Below are 10313 nucleotides of genomic sequence, written 5' to 3'. Positions count from 1 at the left end.
TTGAATTCAGAACACATCTCTCTTCCTCAAAAGTAAGCTTTCAGAAGGTTGATTTCTTTTTGTTCTGCAGGTTTTAAAACCAGCCCTGTCCGTGAGGGTCTGAACAGTAGGACTGTATGATTTATGCCAGGCAATTAAAATCAATTCCGAACCTACACAGGACACTAAAAACTGAATTGCTCAACACACTGGGCTTTTGAGCACTGTGTGGTAGGTTTTATTGTACCATAAGTGCTTTACTGTACTGTAAAAAGGAGAACATGATTGCTGTGTACAACTAATATATTCAATTAGGTAAGGATAATATTTAATAGAGCTTTTTGTTGGTTTCATTACAACTTGTGAGTTCAAAAGAGACGCTGAAGTTAGGGAACTTCAGGATGCAGAGTGCTCGGAGAATGACATAAACTTTCTCTACATAGCACCAAAGCTGTTCTGCAGACAGTTAGTATGCATTTTTGCACTGACTGAATTGAAATGGAAGTCATTAATTCATGTTGATTCAGCCTAATAGTTGGCATAACTAGAGGTTGTTGGAACATGTGCTTATTTTCCTACTGTATAGCTCCACAGGCACAATCACATCAGAGTGTCTATCCTAGAAGTTCTAGGAAAGCTTCTAACAGTTAAGATACCAGAATGGCCAAACATGGTCACAAATTTTTATGGTGATTGCATCACTTCACCTTCAGGCTTTGAGTATTATTTTGTTCTATCCTCGTGCATCTCAGTGAATATTGGTTTCAAATGGCTTGTTTTTAAAGCTTGTTTTCAGGTGGGGATTCAGCACAAAGGTATTGTTGTGTTCATTCCCAGTATTCCCCAAATTAAGAACTTGTGTATGCCACAGAAATCCATGTGCATGAAACAACAGCAAGGCGTTAGACTACGTTATCTCCTTGCCTGCTCACAGCCCAGATAGGTTGCCCTGGCACTGACAGGGAGCAGAGCTCTGTTCTAAAAATGGCTGCGGGAAGCAGCAGGCCTCTCACAGCCTTCTTAACCTGGGAGGGCTGGGGCATGGGCTGGCTGGCCCCAAGCTGCCGGGCTGTGATGGCATTCCATTCCTGACCACGCAGGGAGGGCTCTGCAGTCAAATTATTCAGCAGAGAGGGGAAATCCAGCAATGAGCATAAGCTCTTCTCTGCCTCCCACACGGCTCTTGTCGAGCCAGTAGGTTTCCAAGATATTTTACTTATCACCATTCTCTCCTTCCTCCACCAAGAGACTGGGGCTAAAGCCAAAAAATTCTGTGAGTTCTCTACAGTCTGCTCCAATGGACACAACATTAACCACATTAATCATGTTCAGCGGCAACAGATCTGCCTTTCTGTTGTGACATTAGAAGTGACACTCAGGGTTTTTTCCAGTTTCATTGGTAGTTTGTCCCTTCTTGCTTTCATAGCCAGGCTGTTATCTCCTCTCCCACTACCGCCAGCCCATAGCTGCTGGATCACTGCTTAGCAATGCTTAGCTCACTGCTTGGCCTGCTCTGTTACCCCACTAACCATCCCTTTCTGTGGAAGGACTAGGTAGGAAGCTGCCTCGTGGGTGCACAACAATGCTGGGAGCAGCACAATGGGGACTTCTACTGCAGGTAAGGGGAATCAACTGCACCTCCTTGTTTTGTTAAAATGGGCATTACATGAACCACATGTAATAGATTCATTTTTAGTTACTGATCAGGAGACCAAAGCAGATTCACAAGTAATTACAAAAAAAGCACTCTTTCTTCCATTCTGCCATAACTATCAGAAGTTTTAGGGAGCAATATGCAGGAAAAAAGAATGTCCACGAGGAAGGGTTACACTGATGCTTCCAGCCTGCATCACCTCCTGCTTTTAGCCAAAAACATTGTTTTACTGGATAGAGGCAGAAGTGCTGACAGAAGGTAGGAGCAGAATCAGTCTCAGCTTTGCAAGTTGCGTTTCTGGAGGGTAGAAGGGCCCTTGGCTCCATACTCAGATGGCCTCTCCTGGAGGAGGAAGGGAGGCAGGAGAGAGGCACCAGGAAATTGTCTGAGTCTGAACACAGTTGTTAGATAGGTAGCCTACCCACTGCTGGCAGCACTAAGCTCTCATTTTATTAGGTGAATTTAAAAAGGTACGGAGAGGTTATTACTTTCTCAGATGATCTGTATGTATCCAGACAAGAAAAGTATATATTTCAATAGAATATGTATATTTTCAGGATTTTAGAAAAAAGATTACATATTATTCCCCACAGGAATAAAGCTGCCCTTTCACACTACTATAAAACATAAATTTTTCACTCTCCAATACTATTCTTGTGTACAAAACATTACTTTTCTCTTAGTGGCCAAGATGCCTGGATGAGCTGAATTGTAAACCACTGGATATCTTCATTTGATAATGACTTCTCTGCACTGTTTGTTTTTATGACATTACAGATGGAAACTATACACAGAAACCATACGCTTCACTCATGAGAGAGAAGCAGGAAATGTATTGATTGATATAATGTAGATATAACCTGGTGATTTAACAATAGAGTGACTTAAAGATTCAAAGTGGCTGGATACATATGATTATTTACAGTGTAGAGGCTAGGGCTAAACACACTCATCCAGAAGACCCTCCCAATGAGCCCTGGGGTTAAGAGCAGACCTCTTTGTTTTCTTATCTCCTTGAACCACAGATGTAAGGAGATTAGGTGTAGCTGGATCCACTCCTAGTCCCACACTTGGTCAGCAGCTTAGGAATTATATATGCACAATCAATCTAAGATTGAGTCTTAGCAAAGCAAACAAAACTTAATAGTTTAAGTCACTTACCAAGGATCTGATATCTTGATATCAAGGTGTAAGTCTCTCTGCTCACATGTAACCTTGACAGGCAACCCTACCTGAGTGGAGAATCTATTGGGTAACCAGCAGCCATGGAAGAGAGCTCATGTAGCCCAAGAATTTTTGTGTTCCCAGGGCTCTGTGGATGACAATGAAGCAGGAAAGGATGAGTCTCAGGCAGCACACCAAGTCAGAGGAGAAGAGGTGGTTTTAGGGAGAGGAATGCACAGAAGGAGTAAACTTGGAAGTGGGTGAATAAATGAAAATATGCAAGTATGTACCTCCAGAAGAGATCTACTATTTGATCTTCCCTATCTAATAGCATTTATGCTTACAAATAAGGAATTTACTTCCTGCTTAGTACAGAGGCTGGCATTGTACTCCTTTATGCTGTTTGACTCCACCTCCTGTGTTTAGAATGCCACAAGGCAAGTATTGTATGCTTTTTTCCTCCAGTCACAGCAATACAGATTTCATCACCAATTCAACTCAGCTCAAAAAGCTAAAGTAATGCTCATCTGGAAGCTAATATACTAAATTACATTTTCCCCCTGTACTCAGAATTTGGTCTGTAGAATATCAACCATTTAAACTTACTGACATTTTAAGTCCAGTTGGAAAGTAAGAAATAGATTTTCTACTTCTGTGAAAGTCATCTGACAAGTAACCCAAACATTTGGTTCTCTGATGTGAAAACTACAATATTTTGCACAGCGGGAAGGTAAGTCTGAATGTCTGCCCTTCTGGATCACTTCTCATGTCTGTAGGAATAGCGGTTCTGCTGTACAAAGGAAAAAAGGAGACATTCTCATAAAATGTGTCTTGCAAGAATTGTTTCTGGGTTTCTGTAGGGAACAAGTTGTGTTCTTTTCTATTGGTACAAGAAGACACAAACTGAAAAATGCTGAGTTTAATGAAAGAGGGTTAAAAATAAATTTGAAGTACTAAAATAATAATAATAATAATAATCTAATAAATGGGGTGAGTGTGGAGAAATTTTGACAGCCTATATAATTAAAAAGGTTTATTTACCTTCTTCTCTATGACCAGAAGCATAGAAAGCCCAAAGGGAAGAGAAGTGGAATGAAAAACAATATACTGTTAATAACCTGGCTGGTACAGACAAAGGAAGTGTCTGTGAGAGAGAGCAGAGGGAAGGTGGGACAATGCTGCCTGCTGTATCTGCGTTTCCTAGTAAAATCCAAGCCAAATACTATGCTTATGTTCTCTCTGACTCCACTTTCTGGGGAGATGTTGTCAGCACCTTTCATGACCCAATGCGTGTGAGTAGCGCTGCAGCGCTATCTCGGCCCCAGTAGATTGCTGGTCACAATATGCTTTTAGTGATTTTTTAATCTCCTGGGGAAAGAGCGGAACCTGAGTCTTCCATTCCTTTCTTTCATCTCTTTGAGCAATAACCTGTTCCCTGAAGCCATTGTTGACGTGGGATTTCCTTGTGGTGACTGCAAACTGCATTAACAAATTGCACACATTTTGCCACAACAGGTGATTTAGGCAATTTTCTGTGGCCACTGGAAAGTGCTTTACTAATGAGGATGGCAATCAGGTCAAATAATGTCCTCTTGATGCTTTCACAACTCAGAAGAATCCCAAATGAGGAGGGAGCTCCTTATTCCCAGAAGCATATTAGTTTAGCCCACTGGTTTCAGGTTGGGATTAACCTGATACAAGTTCCTTCTGGCAAATTTAGATCTAGATGTGAATTCTGTTGTATGAGTTCTTTACATCTTGTACATGAGCAGCAGCTTCATCCAGAAGACAGGAGGCAGAGGTGGAACTAAGGCGTGTGGTGATGATAGGAATCTTTGATGTCATGCCAGTGTCCTCAGAATCAATATATATATATGTATGTAATTTGATTGTGAATGGTGTGTGACTTGAACACTATCCATCTGCATGGCCCTAATAGCAGTCAGCATGTGGGACAGACATAGGAAGATCTAAGAAAAGAGCTTCACAGCTAGTGTGCTTTCAGATGGGATGTCTATTTAAACAAACCTCTGCACAATGTGGAGCTGCTTGTTCACATTTCAGTCTCTTTAAGATGGACACCAAAGTCTGATGCCATTTAGATAGAGTGCTTCAAAGTCACTTCAGCTATAAAATCTGTGCAGTTTGAAAGGGCATATGGCAGTCCTGCTGGAAGTCAGAAAAAAGAGAGCAAAGAGCAGCTACAATAAATAATAACCCTGTGGAAAAAAATACCCAACAAAACAAGAAAGATTGAGAGCCTGCCATCATAAACATTATTTTACAGGAAATGATAGTTCCTTAAAAATGTTGGGAAGAGTTCTCTAAGGTAGGGAGAAAAACAACAAACCCTTTTCAATTTTAGAATTACCAGTGATGTCAAGGCGAAATCATTCTTTTCTTGTGATCTTGACTAGATGGTCTCTGAGTAGAAGCGCTGCAAGCATATAAATGTCACTTTTACTGTAAGAATAGGTTTGTAGCCCTGGTGCAAGCACAGCTGTACAGTATGACTGCTGATGACGTCAGCAGCTTCTGTGCCTTGTTCCAGCAGCTCACTGTGGATAGGAACCTTGAGCTGTTTGTATGGGATTTGAACCCTGGCTCGAAGACACTTCTCCTTCTGATATGCTACATTCACACCTTGATGTCTGGCACCTGTGTTTGGGTGGGTGTTAGCTGCAGATCTGCATTTGAGTGCATGAGGGAGGAGAAGGGATGCTTAGAGGTATCTGCCCAAAGTAAACACTGTCCTCACCCTTCCAGCAATTCATGTCATGGCAGAGGTAGTGGACTGCCAGATATGCAATACCTCTGAGGTGATGTGTGTTTCATACAGATGCTGAAGGGCTGCAACTTGAACTGTTTGTTCATGAAGGAACCACTGTCTTCTAACAATGGGGCTTAAGCCTTGAGTAGGCTCCCACTGACTTCCTTACACTCAGGTAATAATAAGCATTGGGGAATGCAAACTGCACTAATTTAGAAGTGTGTGTTTCTCTAAATACACCAGCTTGTGTGCAGGGGAAGTACAAACCAAACACGAGTCACAGAGAATTTGCATCCTATTTTTAGAGTGCTTTGAAAGTTTAAATAAGAGAACTGAATTAAGTCCAAAATATTTCCTCCACAATTGTGGTTTAATAACCATACCAACCATGGTTTTTACATTGATAATAAATGTTTTTTTCTTGAAATATGCTTTTGAGTTATTTCACAGCTCTTTGTGCTGTTACAAGTTCTACAGTGAGCAATTTGATTAATGTTATCATAAAAGTTTTTCTTAAACAGAAAAGCAAAGTAGAAACAGGAAAGAAGAAGGGAAAACATTTCTCTAAGTAGAAACTGAAGTTCATTCTTATCTTTCTTGCTTTCATTTGCAAATAGACATGCTCTGTATGTTTACTGAAAAAATTGATCCCAAAGGATTTTTCTCCTCCTCTGCAGGTTTTTGTTCTATACTCTACATAAAGAGAATCCACTTTGACAAGGGTATGGGAGAGAGTGAGAAGAGGACAGCCTTGAACATGACCATGCAAAGATGTTTGTAAGTATTTTGCAAATGCATAGAAGGGATTGGAAAAAGGGCAGTGACTTCCTTCTCGCATATACTTGCACGCGTATAAGAGATGTGAGGAGTTAAGAACACCCCCATCCTAGTGCAGATCTTCCAGCTTCATTCCAGGAATGATGAAATAGATCTGCTTCCATCTGTTGTGAAATTTGAAGGGACTCATTCTCACTCTGTAGTCAGTGTGGGTGAGTTCTGTACCTCACCACAGTGCTGGAGACAGGAACCCAACATCAAAGACAAATCCTGCATCCAGCCCATTTATCTTGGTTCCTTGTGCTTCAGAGTCTTATGGGCTAGTCACATGGTTTTGACTGGGTTACTCTTTTGTATCCTTTTAGCTGCAAAAGCCAGCACTTTTAAGATGATAAAGTACAAGGTTTAGCCTTATACTCAGTTAAATTCCTCCTTATGGAAATAAAAATATATTACACAATGACAGGTGTAAAATTTGATATTTGATTCAATTCTCTGTGTTTTCTGTTTTATCCTTCTGGTTCTAGAGGTCTTTTCCAGTCTTAATGATTCTATGATTCTATGAACAGATCTTTAGTTAAAATGTTACTATGCTCTCCATAATCATTTGGGATTTTTCTGAACAAGTAGAGGAAGTGAATGTAAATTCCATTATGAGGTTCCTTAGTGGGACTGACCATTTGCAGTCTTAGGAAATTCCATCATCAGGTCACTGCTAATGCTGGAGAACTTTGTGGCAATAGATGCTACTGTGAATCACAGCTGGAGGTCCTGGCAGCCTGCTGTAATAACCACCCATTTCTGATTACTGCCCACAGGGTCCTGTGATAGGTAACCCAAAAAGGGCACTCAGTGTCACCTCTCGAGTTATACTTAAGGGCTTAGTGGAGGGAGTGATGAACATTGCCAGAGAAGAATCCAGCACTCCCAAAAGAGGACCCCAGCTGCCACCAGGTTATAAGCTCTGGATTGCCCTCTGGAGGTGCCTGATGCCCGCTGTTAACTTTATAGAATGGACTCCCGAGATGACTGGTGAAAATGCCCATTCCTACTTTAGACTAATTGCAGATCTAATCCATATGGGTGCCCCATTTCAATTACCAAACAAGCCAACATGTGGGCAGATGTTTGCACAGCAGCGTGAAAGTCTCAGAAGGTGCAGTGGTGGAGATGCTTTGGCTTTACTGTCAATGCAGTGTGCATGGTTTGGGGCTTAAAACTCCCACATATAGTCCTCAGGAGCAGGACAGATGCAGTGGACTGGGTTGTGATTGGGTTGCAGCAGTTAGTACTCAGTGGACATGCCGTGTGTGCCAGCACACTTCTCCTCAGAGGAAAGAAAAACCAAGAGCAGTTAGTTTCTAACTCCCACAAAGGCAGGGCTCTGTGCAACAGCATTTGAATCCAGTACCGCAGATTCCCTTGTGCTCCTTTGACCTGACCACAGCGTGAGCGGTAATGGACTGCGCTCACAGACTGAGTTCCCTTGCTGTATTAAAACATGCTTTTCTATTTTTACTGGGCAGACGCAACAATGCACTGTTACTATTATTTTCTTTTAGAAAGATTTTATTTTATTTTATATTTATGTTGAGGGTAGAAACATAACTGGAAAAGAAAAAATATGAAGTTAATTTAATAACATAATAAAAGCTACCAGGGTGGGTACAAATCCCCATTAGTTAGCATAAAACATCTATTCCAAGAATGGAATCCAAAGCTTTTTGTTTAGGCTCTGTCTATAACGCAAATGGAAAGTTTGACTTCTCTGGATAAAATGATCCAAAAGACTCAGAAGCAGTGAGGAACCTCCACTGGCTACAAAACACTAAAAATAGTGCTGCATCTAAATTTTGCCCCTTTTTTTAAATAAACCACTTTGGGGATGCCTGTGTGGGATACAAAATATGTTCCCCTGGTCAAAGCCTGCGCTGCCTGGGCATCTGAATCTTAGTTTGAATCTCAGGCCATGGGATTATCTATTTTAGATTCCTTGCATTTTTATTGTTCAGTCTGCAGTGCGATGCTGAATCAAACTGGTTTCTGAATGAAGGCTTAGAACTGAGCTTGTTTTTAAAATAAGGAATCTAAATTAGGATTCCTTCAAAAAGTTTTGATCCCATGGTATTGCTATACTGCCGGCACATCCCCCTTCCCTTGACTGTTTGTAACAGCCTGTTACAGTGCTGTTCTTTCCCAGGCAACACTCCTGGATGTCCTTTTGCTTGAAAAATGGCACAGGCTGAGGGAGTGGAAGGGCTGAAGACTGATGAGATGGTGGTAGGGTATTTGCACCCAGATCCAGGAGCTCCAAGCCCAGAGCCCTGCAGTTTGGATGCAGATATATTTGTCTTTACTGAGGTTCTGCCATCTGATCGGCTAAAAAAATCCTCTGCACTCCAGTCATGCATTGCATAAGTTTTATATTCCTTTTCCAGTGGCGTTCTTTGCTTATGAATGAATGCAATGTTTTTCTAAGACAAGCTTACCCTCTTGTGCCACGAAGAAGATGTATCACAATGGCATTAAAGATTATCTCACATTAGCCAGTGGACTTATCATTTGCCAGCTCTTACTCCTTGGCTTGGAACCTGTGGTTCACCCCTATCACCCAGGTCCCCAAGGCTGGAGCAATGACCAGCAGTCCTGCTGCTGGTGCAAACAGGCTCTGTGAGAGCAGCTGAATTTTCCTCCCTGCACCAATGCCTTTCTGACCCCAGGAACAGTCCTTGCAAATGAATCAGAGTGTCTTTTTCTCTTGTAGCTGTTGAGCCTCATGTATGACTTTCACCTTTCACCTCAAAGTAGACTACATTTCTGACATCATTATCTAAATATATCACTGGTCATTGGAATGGAAAATTATTGTTACTTGTTTTTATGTTGTTGGTTGCTCTGGGGACAGATACCCCTATCCAAATATTTTAAAGAATTATTTTTAACTACACACTGTTGTGCAGAGCAACACTACCAGGTACTTCTCTCTTTTTCCTGGAGCCACTCGTCAGATAACTTATTCTCCTGTTTCTTGCCATCCCTTTTCCTTCTCATCCTCTTTTTGCCTCCCATGTCCCAACCCAGATTCACATTTGGATCCTGAGGGCTGCCCTGCAACAATAGAAAAATGAGGAAAGAGGACAGAGGAGGGGCTGGGTGTCCACCCTTTACAAGGAATTTGGTGTTAATAGGAAATATTTCAAATAAAATTGGTGGTCATATACTCCCTTCTAGGCCTTACAGACTTAGGATATCAAAACATATACATACAAAGCATAAACCCACTGGATGCTTCAATCTTTGAGCAGCTGTCTACATTACAAGCATTGTCTCTGATGCTTATATTCGATAGGACTTTTTCAGTATGTGGTTAATGGGAAGAAAGAGGAGAGGATGTCCTGCAGCCTGGTTTGCTCAGGCAGGGCGGAGGAGCTGATGGAGGCCTGATGGCGGCTGCAGCTCCTGACAGGGAGTGGAGGGGCAGCGCTGAGCTCTGCTCTGTGTGACAGCGACAGGGCCCAAGGGAACAGCATGGAGCTGTGCCTGGAGAGGGGCAGCTGGGGGTTGGGGACAGGTGCGGCACCACAGGGCAGTGGGCATGGAACGGGATGCCCAGGGCTGTCTGTGGGCACAGCCCCAAGTGCCTGAGTTCAAGGAGTGTTTAGAGTCTGATTTTCAGTGGTCCTGTGTGGAGCCAGGAGCCATCCTGATGTGGGAAATTCTATGATTCTCTGCTTCTGCAGACCTTTCTGAGAAAGTGTGTTGTGATAGCAGGTTCTGCAGAAAGACAAGGGGTGACAAGGTGGAAGGGATAGAGGGACACATAAACCAGACCCTCAGGCTGGAGGCATTTCAGCATCTCAAGGAAATACCTCCTTGGCATTCAAGGAAAACAGCCCTGAGTGAGCAAGGAAGGAGGTCTGGGGACACGGCTGCCCACTGCCCAGCTGTCAGAGATGAAGCATTTCAGTC

This window comes from Excalfactoria chinensis, chromosome 2 (assembly GCF_039878825.1).
Source record: "Excalfactoria chinensis isolate bCotChi1 chromosome 2, bCotChi1.hap2, whole genome shotgun sequence".
Lineage (NCBI taxonomy): Eukaryota > Metazoa > Chordata > Aves > Galliformes > Phasianidae > Excalfactoria > Excalfactoria chinensis.
This window is presented reverse-complemented; position numbering follows the sequence as displayed.